This window comes from Balaenoptera acutorostrata, chromosome 13 (genome assembly GCF_949987535.1).
Source record: "Balaenoptera acutorostrata chromosome 13, mBalAcu1.1, whole genome shotgun sequence".
Taxonomy (NCBI): Eukaryota; Metazoa; Chordata; class Mammalia; order Artiodactyla; family Balaenopteridae; genus Balaenoptera; species Balaenoptera acutorostrata.
This window is the reverse complement of record NC_080076.1, coordinates 76,110,759-76,126,214: the sequence shown is the minus strand read 5'-3', so window position 1 is coordinate 76,126,214 and position 15,456 is coordinate 76,110,759. Positions and strand designations below refer to the sequence as shown.

The window sequence follows — 15,456 nt, the reverse complement described above, 5'->3', positions numbered from 1 at the left end:
AGTTTTTTCCATTTTAGTTTTCTGACTGTGGCCATCCTCTCCTTTTCATCCCCCCAGGACAATAGCCTGGGATTCTCTGCATAGATGTCAAAGAAATGAAATGTCAGCAGAGTTCACTGTGACCCTGGAGCCAGTGTTCTCCCACCTCCTCCTCACAGTTGCCTACGGCAGGGCTGGTCTGCACTATTAATAAACCTTCCCCTCAGCATTTTCTCTTGAGGGACTGTATCAGATAGGCTCCATCTATCTCCCAGGCTCACTCCCGCCAGGCTGGAGAGAAGGTCTCCTGACATGGAGATAAGAAATCCCGGACATCACTGCCATGTAGGGGAAGCTCAGGGTTCCATTTTCCTTATGAAAGGTCAAATCGCTTCTTTTGCAGTGCTTGGAAAGAAAAGAGCCAACATAATGTGCTTTTTAAATGCCAGTGGTCTTGATGTCCCTGATAAGAAGTAAATGAAGGAAGAGAATGGCTGAGAAAGAGCTGACTTCTAAGTGCCAGCAGGAGAAGGAAAACATTTTTAACAACGCATGTTAAAGATAGTGTTTAATTCAGTCCTGGGTTAGGGAAATGCAATTATTGCTCCTTTAAAAAAATTCCTGCCTTGTTGCATTGAATACAGGTACCAGTAATAGTTCTCCCTCAAGAGGCTTAGGAGGAAAGACCGGCCAGTCACAAACTGGCCTTATCAGCTTTTCATTTATTCTCTCATCGCACGTCTATTGAGTGGCCGCTATGTGCCAGAAACTGCCGGGCAGAGGGGATGCAGAGGCGGTAAATGGCACGACATCCTGTTCTTAAGGAAGTCACAGTCTAATCACAGGTCAACAGACAGTAGCTCTAGAGAGTGATGCGTGCTACCCCAGGACGTGCAAGGTGTTATGGAAGCATCTCCAGGGGAACATCATCTCCTGAAGTTCTTCTCTTAAGCAGTAGAGGCTCCAGGAACTTACGGGTCAAGCCGGGCATATTCAGTACTATATCCTTGGTGCCTGGCCCTTAGTGGGGGCTCGTTCCTATCCGTTGGTTGACCTAGTGGTGTGAATCCGACATTCTCACCCCATGGTGCCATTGGTCCTTCTCCAGACTGTCCCTGCATCCTCACACCTGTGGGCTGTGACAGATACCGTCTGGAATCTCTTCTCACCTTTTCGCCCCCTAGAAAACTCTGATTCACCCATCAGTACCCAGACCATATGTCATTTCTTCTGCAAAGTCTTTTCTGATCTGCTGAATAGAACTTATCCTCTTTCCATAATTCCTCTAAGCAACTTGCTTATGTGTCAAATTTGCTCCTTATCTCAAAGGACTATTTTATTGTAATCATTTGTTTTTGACATGTTTTTGTCTCCTTCACCAGATCATGGGCTTCTTTGGAGCAGGGTCTGGATGTTAGGGATCTTTGAACCATCTGTGCCTGGCCCACAATAGCAGCTCAATGAATGTTCACTGCATGAACAAAAGGCTACATATTATGATTGGGACCACAGATCAGTGGATATCACCCAGGTGGTTGTATTTTCTAATTCATGGAAACAATGGGGTAGAATGTGGGATGCAGCAAGGAGAACTGAGATGAAGACCATCAGTTTAGCCTCCTTTCTGCTGTAATGACAGCATTTCCCGCTTTGTCTAATGTTAGGGAGAAAGAGGAGGCCAGGCTGATGTCTTAACGCCATGGCCCACATCCAGGAGCAGATCCAGATGAAACGTTGCTCTCTGCAGAGAGTGTGGGGATCTTTGATCAGTACCTGGGAAGGACTTGGGACTGCTTGAAACTGAACATTCAGATGCTGTCTTTAGCACAGACTCTCATCTCAGAAGTTTCACTTTAATCTCTGGGTTCCACGTGATGCTCAGTCAGGATGAGCTGATATAGCACAGGAGTCCTAGGGTCAACTGGGGAAGGATGACCTGGGGGCAGGTGAGGGTGGGCTTTAATTGTCTGAAGGCCTGTCATGTGGAAGAGGCAGCAGAACTGCGAACAGAGGGTGATGGTTACAAGAGAGCAGGTTAAGTCTGACAGAAGAAATGTTTTCAAAAACCGAGATTCTTATACCTCTGGGATTAGATGATATTACAAAATGGTGAGCTCCCTGACACTTCTGAGTATGGCATCAGAATAGAGCGAGACTGGGGACTTCCCTGGCGGTCCAGTGGTTAGGGCTTCATGCTTCCACAGTGGGGGCATTGGTTCAATCCCTGGTTGGGGAACTAAGATCCCACAAGCCTCTAAGTGTGGCAAAAAAAAAAAAAAAAAAAGAAATGAAGCAAGACTGGTAATTCTATTTGTCCTGCAAGTGTGAAGAATACCTGATTATTCATCAATATAGAAGATAAAACAACAAAACAACCCATGAGTGCATTGGTATAACCTAGCCAATGGTCATGCTTAGTTCCTATCATCTTTAGCGGACTGTGGTCCTGCATGCTTGCCTCTAATGGCCTGTCTTTTTTCCCAATCTTCCTTTTTTTTTCATTGTCTACCCTCACACCTCTTTCAAAATTTGATTAAGATGTCCTGAGCCAGTTTGGATGAGGTTATTTGGGTCCCAGTGTTAGGGAAAAAGAAAATTGTGTTCAGTGGTTGTTTAGGACCACGGACAGCAACAGGCGTTTGCATCTGCCCCCAGCAACTGAGGTAAGGCTACATCCAAGTTATCAGGGGCTGTTTGTAAGCAGTGCCATGACTGATGCACTTGGATTCCTATGTATCCATTTACTGGATTTATTCATGCATCTTGTCGTATGGTGAGAGAGAGAGAGGAGAGAAAACACATAGTTTATCTAATGAGTTTTGATTCTCAAAAGGTCCACTGGGGGTGGGGGGCATGAATTGGGAGATTGGGATTGACATATATACACTAATTTGTATAAAATAGATGACTAATAAGAACCTGCTGTATAAAATTTAAAAAAAGGTTTTCTCCATCATTGAGATCCACAAGATTACCCTTTACCCACTAAATCAATCTCCTTTTACTTGAGTCAGTCTAAGGAGGTTTTTGTTCCCTGCAACCAAATGATTCTTGATAAAGATAGCATCATTGGATTAGTGATCCTCATCCAAAAAGTGACCAGTCTTGTCTTTCTGCCTTCCACAGAGCTTTGAGCATGCAAAACTCCAAGATCCAAATGCTGATAGCATGGATGAAGGACAGGGCTTGGGGCAGGTCCATGAGACATGTGTTCTGGCCACAGACAGAAATGGGCTCACTCTCTCTGCCCATTAGGTAGATGCAGCCCCCATCACTTTTGGGAGGCAGATGTCAAGCAATACCAACAAATTAGACCCTAGTGGGGCTTGCTTTACCGAAGCACTCAGTTTAATGAGTCTTTCCATGACACAAAATTCTACTTGCTCCATCAGCAAATGTGACCTGTTTGGTGTGAATAATTCAGTGTTTTGCAGGGGTTCTGACTTCCGCTGAGAATGCAGCACTGTCAAAGATTGTTAACTAATCCTATGGAGCAGAACTGAGCTCTGGTTCACCTCTGAGTCAGAAAAACACTTGGGAAAACAGTAAAAAGAGAATCAAAAAGAAAAGTACTTTCCCTAACTAACAACAGAAACCATTCTCTCCAAACTCTCCCAACACACATGCATATCAGTATGTGGCTCTTCTCTTCCCAAAGCCTCAAACCTAGTCTGGGGAGATCTTGGTCCAAAAAAAATTTCTGAAAATACATTTCCGTGCCAAAAAAAAAGGACTTTTAAGCAGAAAAGTCCAGCTCTGGATGAATATGCTGGCTGTCTCTGCCCAGAGGAAGTGAGGGATCTGGAAAAATGAGAAAGTCCTGATCATTTATAGCTCAAAAAGCATTTCCTTCCCCTTCTTTCTTTCTAGTTATGTGATCTTGGGCAAGTCAGTTCCCCTCTCTGGGCACATTTATAAAACTAGAGCTTTGGATTAGAGATCAGAAATTCCTTTTTTTAAAATATAAATTTATTTTTATTTATTATTTTTGGTTGTGTTGGGTCTTCGTTGCTGCACGCGGGCTTTCTCTAGTTGCGGCGAGCAGGGGCTACTCTTCGTTGCAGTGCGCGGGCTTCTCATTGCGGTGGCTTCTCTTGTTGCGGAGCAGGGGCTCTAGGCACGTGGGCTTCAGTAGTCGTGGTCCGCAGGCTCTAGAGCGCAGGCTCAGGAGTTAATGGGTCACGGGCTTAGTTGCTCCGCGGCATGTGGGATCTTCCCGGACCAGGGCTTGAACCCGTGTCCCCTGCATTGGCAGGCGGATTCTTAACCACTGTGCCACCAGGGAAGCCCGAGATCAGAAATTCTTAACCAAGAACTCTGGGTGGTCCATGTGTGGTCAGTGAAATCTCTGAAGTACTGTGCAAAATTCTGTTCACATTTGGTAAAGGGGAGAGGCTCTATAGCTTCCATCAGATTCTCAAAAGTGTCCATGACCTCTGATCTTTCAAGCTTTGGAGCCAAATTAGGAAGCTCAATCACTGGATGCAGCAAGTCTGTGTTTGTGCACGGGCTTCTATCAGGGGGATAAGATGTTCATTCATTTTTTCATTCCACAAATATTTAGAGTCCTCTAGGGTGCTAAGCCCTCTGCTACTCACTGACCTCCTGGTGCTCACAGTCTAGGAGAGAGACAACAGAAAAACAGTCACAAATAATTCCGATTACCAAATATGACAAGGGCTCTGAGGGTCACTGAGAATTTTGGTGAGAGATCAGAAGTGACCCATTTTTTCTTCACTGCCACATCCCATACATCCATTGAGTGGTGGACTCCAAAAATAGTTCACCTCTTCTGATTCTCACTGCCACCACCCTAGTCTGAGCCCTGAACCCCGGAACCCTCTTGCGCCTGAACCCTCGCAACCCTCTTCTCTTTGCTTCCATTCTTTCCCATAACTGGAGTGTCGAGACCCATGGAGAAGAGAGTGGGGGGTGTGTAGAATCCAGTCATGTGCTACATTTGATATGAAATCAGACAGTACAGTTCCTGTGCGGGCAGAACCCTCAGGCTCTAGGGAAGGGAGTGGGGGAAGGGGTGCTCCAGGTACTCAAGACAGAGTGGTGGGGAAAGCATTTGCCTCCTCGAGGTGAGAACTTTGAAAGACAAGGCTCACTTGGATGTGTAATGTATAGCATTGGGGAAAAAAATAACATTATTCGTCTGACATCACACCTGGTGTTGCACAAAACAAAACAGAGTCAGAGCACTTATGGCTGAAGCTGTTGATTCTCAGCCCACAACACGATTCAGAACAGTCTAAATAAAGCAAGCAAGCAAATTCAAACCCACAAACCAGGCAAATTAGGGAGTGATTACATCCATTTGTGTTTCAGAAGCACTCTGATTTACAAAGGGCTGTCTTTAAACAGCATCCCTTGGAGTGTTTACAAATCTGTAACTGCTCGCTGGAAAGGCCGAATATGGGCAGGGATACCTAAAACTAAAGGTGTAACAATCCCTGGCCAGTTGAAGGCCATTCTAAGGAATGTACGACCTGATTTAAAGATATATATAACATATTGAGGAATCTACGATGTAAACTGCAACCATCAATATTGGGAGCAGGGTGGGGTCTGGATTCTTATTTAAGAAAATGCACATGAAAGATTTTATATGCACATGGCTCATAATAAGTACTCAGTAAGTGTCAACCATCATCTTCATTCCCTAAGCTCCAATACCAGCTGGGTGTCATTCACTTCAGTCCAATTCAGTTCAATTCAATTCAATGCAATTCAAACACTAACTCCCTGGAATTAGTGCAGACCCCACAGATAAGGGGCTTAGCTCCACTAGACTGCCCCTACTTCAGACACCAACCACAAGTCCCAGGTGTCCCCTAGCCACTCATGCTTCTGCTACAAATTTGGGGTTTCCCATAATTCCCTTTGAGGTTTGGTAATTCACTAGAACAACTCAAGGAATTCACTGCATGCACTATACTCAAAACTACAGTTTTATTATAAAGGATACAACTCAAGAACAGCTGATTGGAAGAGATGCATAAGGCAAGGTAGGGGAGGGGGCTCAGAGCTTCCATACTCCTTCTGCATGGGATCAGGGTGTACCACCCTCCCAGCACACTGATGTGTTCACCAACTGGAAAGTTCCCCTAAGCCTTGGTGTCTAAGAGTTTTTATCCAGGTTTCACTATGTCAGCATGATTGATTAAATCATTGATTTAATTTAAACCATGTGATTGAATGCAATCTCCAGCTCCCCTCCCCTCCCCAACGGTGGCTGAAAGGTTCAACCCTCCAATCACATTGTTGGTTCCCCTGGCCACCAGACACCACCCCCCCCCCCCCCCCCCCCCCCGGCCAAAAGGGGCTCATTATGAATAACAAAAGCTACTACTATCACTAAGAAATTCCAAGGATTTTGAAACACTGTGGCAGGAACCCAGAACAAAGCAGATACATTCTTTATTGTATCACATTCCCTCTGCCATGCTCTCTCCTGAAATATAAGGCTGAAGGAAGATCTTGAGAGGTCAAACTGTCCATCCTTCTGCCTCCAGGTGAGCCTGTATTTTAATCATTGAAGACAGCTGATTATCATTTTCAGAAAAAAATGACAACAACAAAATTACACAGGCTGGCAGAGTCTCCAGTCAGTCCATGTGGCTGGGCATTTCCAGATTCCCAGGGAGACACAGCAGTGGGGCCTGGCCACCTTTCTCCTTTAGGTCCCCCCCATTTGCTTTGACAAGACTGCTTAAACCTCCCCCATAGCCAGAAAGAGGACTGGCCACCAAAGAGTTAACTTTTTGGAAAGATTCAAGGCAGAAGGGAAAGTGGTTCCTAGGTTCCACTGCATTAGGATGCACTGCTCCATTGTACGTGATTTTGACTGTCCCTAAGATACTTCACACCCATAAAGGTCTGTGTCTGGAAGGGTTTTCAGATTTATTACTTCTGGTGAAGGTGTCTTCCTGTACTTGAATGCACTTCATTTTCTTTCCCTGCAATTACTCTGAAGTTACATAGTCAGTAGTGCATATAATCACAGGTACTACAACCCACAGACTCCTCTTGACATTCTGAAAGGCCTTACTGGTTAGGCCTTCACAAAGCTCACACTGCCTTCTCCTACCAAGCGTGTTTTTCTTTGAAGTATCATTTCATGTTGTCTTTTTCATTCATTCATTCAATCATGTATTCATTCACTTCTGCCTTTCCCTGGACTGCTCTCTATACTAACTGGTGAACTCCTCCTCAGCCTTTGAGGTCCAGCTTAAATGTCACCTCCTCTGAGAAGCCTTCCATGATTGCCTTCAAGTCTCTGTTCCATGCTTCCATATATAGCATAAACATCAATCTGGCCATCTATCACAATCTGTTGTGGTTATGTAATTAATGCCTAACCATTTCTACTGGACTGAAAATTCACGGAGGGTAGGGAATGTGTCTAGTCCCTCTCTGGTTCCATAATGCCCACCATGACACTTGGCACAGAGTAGTCACTCAAGAAACATTTATTGAGGGAATATATAGATGGATCCTGACCTACAAGTACTGCCTATTACATCTGTAGAATACTATTGATTTCCCACTTCTCTTCTCTCTTGCTAATAGAACCTCAATTTGGACTAAGTAGTAGGCTTTCATGTGCCTCATGGCCCCTTTCCCAATTCCAGGGTGGTGTATGTTGGTTATTTAAATACAATTATGGTCATTTCACAACTCTAGCCAGTGATTGGTTTAGATGTGTGAGTGTGTGCAACCCTGGCCAATGAGATGTAAGGCAAGTGTGCCTGGTGGGGGGATTCTGGGAAAAGGTTCCTTTCTTTTTTTTAAAAAATTGAAGTATAGTTGATTTACAGTGTTGTGTTAGTTTCTGGCGTACAGCAAAGTGATTCAGTTATACATATATACGTATCTATTCTTTTTCAGATTCTTTGACCTTATAGGTTATTACAAAATATTGAGTATAGTTCCCTGTGCTATACAGTAGGTCCTTGTTGGTTATCTATTTTATATGTAGTAGTGTATATATGTTAATCCCAAACTCCTAATTTATCCCTCCTCCCCCTTTCCCCTTTGGTAACTGTGTTTGTTTTCTATGTCTGTGGGTCTATATTTGTTTTGTATAGAAGTTCATTTGTATCACTTTTTTAGATTCCACATAAAAGTGATATCATATGATATTTGTCTTTCTCTGTCTGACTTACTTTACTTAGTATGATAATCTCTATGTCCATCCATGTTGCCGCAAAGGGCGTTATTTCATTCTTTTTGATGGCTGAGTAATATTCCATTGTATATATACATACCACATCTTCTTTATCCATTCAATTGTCAATGGACATATAAGTTGCTTCCATGTCTTGCCAATTGTAAATAGTGCTGCAGTGAACATGGGATGCGTGTATCTTTTAGAATTATGGTTTCCTCCAGATGTATGCCCAAGAGTAGGATTGCAGGATCTTATGGTAACCCTATTTTTAGTTTTTTAAGGAACCTCCATACTGTTCTCCATAGTGGCTGCACCAATTTACATACCCACCAACAGTGTAGGAGGGTTCCCTTTTCTCCACACCCTCTCCAGCATTTATTATTTATAGTCTTTTTGATGATGGCCATCCTGACTGGTGTAAAAGGTTCCTTTCTTGATAAAAGTTGTTGTACCAGGAGACTCTCTTTTTCCTCTTTGGGTGAAATTTGGGGAGGCCAGGATGTCTCAAGCAGAACCAGCCGTCCTGAGGCCCTGCAGAAGGTAGCAGTGTAAAAGAATGAAAAACAACTGCGGCTGTGACGACACTGTTGTTCCCCGGTGACCAGCCTGGACCCATTGTAATACAGAGAATTGTTCTCTGATTTTGGTCTCTCCCTAGGAGGGGGAGGTTTAGGTATCCGTGGGAGGGGGCTGAATAATGGGTTGTTTAGAGCTTCTCAAGACCTGGAAATTCATCCACTTATTTTACAAAAGTCAGCGACCTATGTGAATGGGTTTCCTGTAGAGACAACATACAGATTTACTTTTTTTTTTGAATTAGGGTATAGTTGTTTCACAATGTTGTGTTAGTTTCTACTGTACAGCTAAGTGAATCAGCTATATGTATATATATATCCCCTCTTTTTTGGATTTCCTTCCCATTTAAGTCACCACAGAGCATTGAGTAGAGTTCCCTGTGCTATACAGAAGGTTCTCATTAGTTATCTGTTTTATACATATCGGTGTATATATGTCAATCCCTATCTCCCAATTCATCCCACCCCCCTTTTCCCGCCCTGGTGTCCGTACCGGATTTACTTCTTTTTTTTTTTTTTTAGAAATTCACGTTCTTTTATTTATTTATTTATTTATTTATGACTGTGTTGAGTCTTCCTTTCTGTGCGAGGGCTTTCTCTAGTTGCGGCAAGTGGGGACCACTCTTCATCGCGGTGCGCGGGCCTCTCACCATCGCGGCCTCTCTTGTTGCGGAGCACAGGCTCCAGACGCGCAGGCTCAGTAATTGTGGCTCACGGGCCCAGTTGCTCCGTGGCATGTGGGGTCTTCCCAGACCAGGGCTCGAACCCGTGTCCCCTGCATTGGCAGGCAGATTCTCAACCACTGCGCCACCAGGGACGCCCCGGATTTACTTCTTATATTAAGTCTAATGGGACAATATTCCCCACCTTAGAAAGTGTGTTAAAAATAGTATTTATTAAAGAGGTGGTCAGGATTACCAGTGTTCTCTACACATAGTGTAGTAGACTTTCTAGTACAAGTGAGGAATATAGAGGAATTCTATCCAATGGATTCTAGCCAGTGAAGTGTAAGCAGAAATGATGTGTCTCTCCTGTCCTAAGGTATTTAGGAGCTGTTGTGCCACCTCTATGCTCTCTCTTCCCCTGCTGCCTCAACCTTCATAGCTGTGTATCCCGTATGGTATAGTTACAGTATCAGGCTTTTAGTCTGAAGAAAAACAGTTCTTGTGCTAAGCTGATTTAGGGGTTATTTTGTTACCCTACAGCTTGTGGTGACTAATACACAGAATAATATATTTGGAAAATATAAACAAGCAAAAAAAAAGGACAGAAAAGAAAATCTCCTGTAATCCCTGCATTATTAGAATTCAGATGGCCATGATGCTCCGTGAGATGGTCCTGGAGAAGACACCACCTCTTAACTCAGTCTTGCAGTGAACTCTCAGGAGTGTTCTAGGCTCTTTTGCATCAGTAACTTCCACCTGTATTCAAGCAGACAGGTAGCCAGGAGCTCCAGAATGGGCAGATGAAAGGAGAAGCTTGGAGGGCAATGCATGGGGAGAGCCTTCATTCCACACAATCACATTATTGACAGCTGTCATCCTCATGCTGAGCTCCAGGAGAACTGGAAATCTGTGTCTGTCTGGGAGGAGCTGTGTTGTTTTCTGCTTCACGCAATGCTCTCCAAAAGTTTTCATATCCTTTCCCATTAAAGACAATTTTCATTTTTCAACTGGGCCAGTGGTGTATTTCCATCAATGACATAATGTATTATCGCTCACAGATAATCCTGTTTGTGATTTTTGTTTCCAGTATTACATCTATTTTTCATAATTGAGTTTCCACAGTTAAATATTAAACCACAGTATTTATCCTACATTTATAAAAATGGAATTATATGGCCCATGCAATTACAAAAAAGTCTGTTTTTTTACTTACAATGTTATGAACATCTTTCCATGTCATTCAACATTCTTCTACAGCATCCATTTCAATGCCTGCCTAAAACCCCAACATCTGGATATATCCTCATTTATTTGATAAATCCCTGCTGCTGGACATTTAGGATGTTTCCAATTGTTCAACACTAAAGAAAAAAAATCCTTGTAGCTAATCTTTGCTCATATCCATCATTATTTCTTTAGAATAAATCCCTAAAAGTGGGTTTCTCCAAAGTGTGTGCAAAAATAATTAAGGCTTCTGATCCATGTTGATAACTTGACTTTTCTAGAAAGACTAGAAAGACCATATCAGCCTACACATGTATGAGTATCCTTTTTTCACTCTCCTGCATCACATCCTTAAAATCAGCAGGCAGAAACTGAACAGGCAACAGTCTCCTTCATGCAGGCTTTGTGTCTATGGTTAATGATCTGTAGCTACTATTGACTCTATTTTCTTTCCTTTGTTTTTTTTATTACTCAAATAACTTCAAAGAGACTTTTAAAGAGGTCTTGTGAATTTAGTTTCTATGGTTTGAATTCCTTCATTAGTTGCATCTTCTGACTCTTGTGGGGGCTTGGTTTCTTTACGTACTTTATAATTTTTACCGGTGAGCTCATCTTCAGTGGGAAGTTTTTTCTTTGGGATTCCCAGGGAGCCAAGATTGGGGAACCTCATGGCACAGCCTTGATATTTAAATTTCTCTCAGTGCGTCTCTTACCACCTGTGGTTGGGGGTGGCCAATTCACCTGAAAGCTATGTGCTTAAGCCACTAGGTAGAGCTTTATAGTGCCCCTTTCATTGGTAGAAAGCCCTTTATGGTTCCCTGCTTTGGGCCTTATCAGCTCCCATCCTGTGGCTGCAGCTCTGCTCTCCAGGCATTCGTATTATGACTCTCTAGGTATATGCAGTTCTGATATCACATGGACCTTTGGGCTCATTTAGTTTGCTTGTCCTTTCTGGCACCTGGGATTCTCTTTTCCTTTATTTTTGATCTGAGCTATGTATGTGAAGTTTTGATGTTATATTTTATCCAGCATTCCTATGGATTTGGAGTGTTGAGAGGGCTCTGATGTCAGCTCAGCTACTGTATTGGTTGGAGGTCTCTGAGCTCTTCGTATGCCCTTAGGGCTGATTTGACACTCTTTGATGGTGGCCAGAGGCAGGAGAGCAGTTGAAGCAACAATCTCTGCAATTGTTAAGAAGTCAACACAGGTAGAACTCTTGAGACGACATGGATTCATGAACACATGGCTTATTTCAAGAGTCACAGCCGTGTTATTGGGGGAAGAAAAGAAGCATGCCCCATGCCAAGAAATCCTTGATCTCCTGGTTCAGTGCATCCCTTGTTATCCACAGCCTTATAAACAAAAACAATTAATATAGCAACCCATGTAGAGTGCCAGGAGCTGCTGTAAAAAACACATTGCGTAGATTAACCCATTTAATCATCACAAAAACCCAATGAGATAGAAATTTTTATTACCCCCCCCCACCCATTTTACAAATGAAGAGACTGGTCCAGAGAGGTTGAGCAACACGCCTGAGGTCACAGAGCTATGAAATGTCCAAGATGGGATTTGAACCCAGGCAGTCCAACTCCAGATCTCGTAGTCCTGACCACTATGACACAGGCATGATCTTTCCTTGTCTTCTGCATAACATCCTCTCAAACTCCACTCTAAAATCTTCCTCTTGAGATGTCCTCGGTGTTCCTTCTCTTCTTTTTCATTATTAAGCCTTTTCATCTAATTCTACTGATCCAGTACATTCTGTTTCTAGCAGCAAGAGATAACTTAAACAACCACATGATTATACCTCTCCTGTCCTTCTCCCTCCACCCTCTTTCTCACAGAACTACTTATGAGGCACATTTACCATCCTTAATTAACTAAATGCATTCTCCCCTTTGTAATAAATTAGTTCCCCCTCCTGAGCAGTACCACCATCAACCTCTCTGTAGCAGCTGGGTGAACCCCAGCAGGTTACATTAGCAAGCAGAATCTCCAGGTGTACTGGGTCCTGGCTCCCCTTGCTACCTGTCCTACAAGAAAGCACAGACACTATGCTGTTCAGCCATGTCTGTACAGTGCAGCTGTATGGGGAGGTTTAAAAGAATGCAGACTCCTTGCTCCCATCCCTAGTGATTCCAGTTTAATTGCTCTGCATGTGGCCTGGGCATTAGGAGTCAGAAAAGCTCTCCAGGTGATTCTAATGTGCACCCAGGGTTGAAAACCACTAAGGTGGTTAGAACCACTTAGAACCACTAAGTCATCCCCCAGGATTCTTCCATGACTGCCTTCTAGTTGGATTTGGGCAGATATCTCACCCTTCTTGCCTTACCCTTAACCTTAGAACTTAAACGTGCATCCAGTCATGTGGCGGGCTTGTTAAAACACAGATTTCTGGGCTCCACCCCCTCAATAGTTTGTGATTTAGTGGATCTGGAATGGAGCCTGAGAATTTGCATTTCTAACAAGTTCTAGGCAATGCTGATGCTGCCGATCCGGGGACCGTCCTTCAGGACCACTGTCTTAGGACTCTTCTTGCCCTCTGAATGTCCCCTCTAGATGCTCTTCACTGCCATGATTCAGAACTCCACGCCTCCTCGTTCTTGTTTTCCTAACTTGTCCTTCAAGTCCTTTCTCCCTCCATTAGGTCTTTGGGACTAGCCCGTCTGCGTGGTATCTCTCCCCGAACCCCAGAACTCCTGGGGGCTCCTTCCCCTCTGTACCACCCTTTGTGGTTTTTAGTTACAGGTCATAGATTTTAGAGCTGCAAAGGTGCTCAGAGTCCAACAGTTTAAAACTTCGGCTTTAAGCTGAAGAATTCTTTTGCATTCAGATGAAATCCTCTTCCAAGTGGCACTGTTTAGAATACATAGCTGGGGTCGGGCTAGGAGGCCAAGAACATCACTGTTAGTACCTCTTTTTCCCTATGGGGTCTTGAGGCACTTTGGGGAGGCACTTGGGACCTGAGGAGCATAATTTGGAAACCATCCATCGCCCAAACCTGTACTTTATAGATGAGGAAACTGAGGCTCAGAGGGGGTAAGTGACATGCCCTTTCATCCACTCAGTTTTGATCACCAAGTCTGTGCCAGGCACAGCGTCAGGTGTTGGGAATGGTGACCAGGATGGACTAGTCTGCCCTCATGAGCTTTTATTCTAGCTGGGGAGATAGACATTGAGTAAGTAAGCGCACAGACACAACGATCAGAGATTGCAATAACAGCTAAGGGGAAACCCAGCATATGCTAGACTCACGTGAGTTCAAGGAGGGTCTTTCCGAAATGACCTTTGTTCTGAGTCCTGAGGATAAGAAGAAACCCGATACGTGAAGACTTGGGAAGGTAGGAGTCCTATTGAGCCTTGTTGGTAGGTCACAGTGAAATGTCTGGATTTTATTCTCAGTGGGCTGGAAAACCAGTGGAAGGGCTTAAGCAGGGAAATGATAAGACCTGATCTTGTTCCTCCTGTTATTTGTCTCCTTGAAGACATGGGTGGATATCAATCTTTATATTTTTCTAGTAGTCCATGCAGAGTACGTGCTGAAAATATGTGTTGACGGCTGATTGCCTGAAGTCAACAAGGATTTACAAGCTGTCTTCTAGACCAGTATCTCTTTATCTATTTTGGGTTTAGAACCCCCTCCAATGTCTTATCAGAGCTATGAGGCTTTCCTTAGAAAATATCCTCATGTGCACATGCATACCGTGTTGTGCATAAAAAAAGGTCATGAATGCGCTGAGGACCATCTCAGGACCTTGCACCAGGACCCCCTGCTGTAGAAGCTGCATCACGAGATACCTTTAGTCTGAAGATCCCTCATTTGGCTGGATATCATTGTTATCCTGGATCTAGAGGCAGATTATTTTAGTATCTTTAAACCCCAGCTTTTCTGCCTGTAAGATTGGCTAATGTATATGTCACAGGGGACTATTTATTTATTTGTTTATTTTTTGGGGTGGGGACTTTAAGAATAAAATGAAACAGGGACTTCCCTGGTGGTGCCGTGGTTAAGAATCCTCCTTCCAATTCTGGGGACATGGGTTCGATCCTGGTCGGGGAACTAAGGTCCCACATGCCTCGGGGCAACTAAGTCCATGTGCCGCAACTACAGAGCCCACGTACTCTGGAGCCCGTGGGCCACAACTAAAGAGAAGCCCGTGCACCGCAATGAAGAGCCCGTGCCGCAATGAAAGATCCTGCATGCCGCAACTAAGACCCGATGCAGCCAAAAATTAATAAATAAATAAATTAAATTAATATTTAAAAAAATTTTTTTAAAAAAAGAATAAAATGGGAGAGAGCAGTCAAGATGGCGGAGTAGAAGGACGTGCTCTCACTCCCTCTTGTGAGAACACCAGAATCACAACTAGCTGCTGGACAATCATCGACAGGAAGACACTGGAACTCACCAAAAAAGATACCCCATATCCAAATACAAAGGAGAAGCCACAATGAGATGGTAGGAGGGGCTCAATCACAGTAAAATCAAATCCCGTAACTGTTGGGTGGGTGACTCACAGACTGGAGAACACTTATACCACAGAAGTCCACCCACTGGAGTGAAAGTTCTGAGCCCCACATCAGGCTTCCCAACCTGGGGGTCCGGCAACGGGAGGAGGAATTCCTAGAGAATCAGACTTTGAAGGCTAGTGGGATTTGATTGCAGGACTTCGACAGGACTGGGGGAAACAGAGACTCCACTCTTGGAGGGCACACACAAAGCAGTGTGCGCATCGGGACCATGGGGAAGGAGCAGTGAACCCAGGGGAGACTGAACCAGACGTACCTGCTAGTGTTGGAGGGTCTCCTGCAGAGGCGGGGGGTGGCTCTG

The 15,456-nt window shown here is 44.0% G+C and overlaps 1 protein-coding gene across 1 annotated transcript in view; it reads right to left on the bottom strand.

Annotated features, from left to right (window-relative positions):
• Window positions 1-3,976: 3,976 nt before the first annotated feature.
• The window catches only part of LOC130704557 (unconventional myosin-XVIIIb-like), a 62,470-nt gene continuing 50,990 nt past the window's right edge, over window positions 3,977-15,456 (bottom strand). The window contains exon 11 of the mRNA XM_057526209.1: window positions 3,977-4,598. The gene's annotated coding sequence lies outside the window, so the exon portion shown is untranslated. The remainder of the gene's footprint in view (window positions 4,599-15,456) is intronic.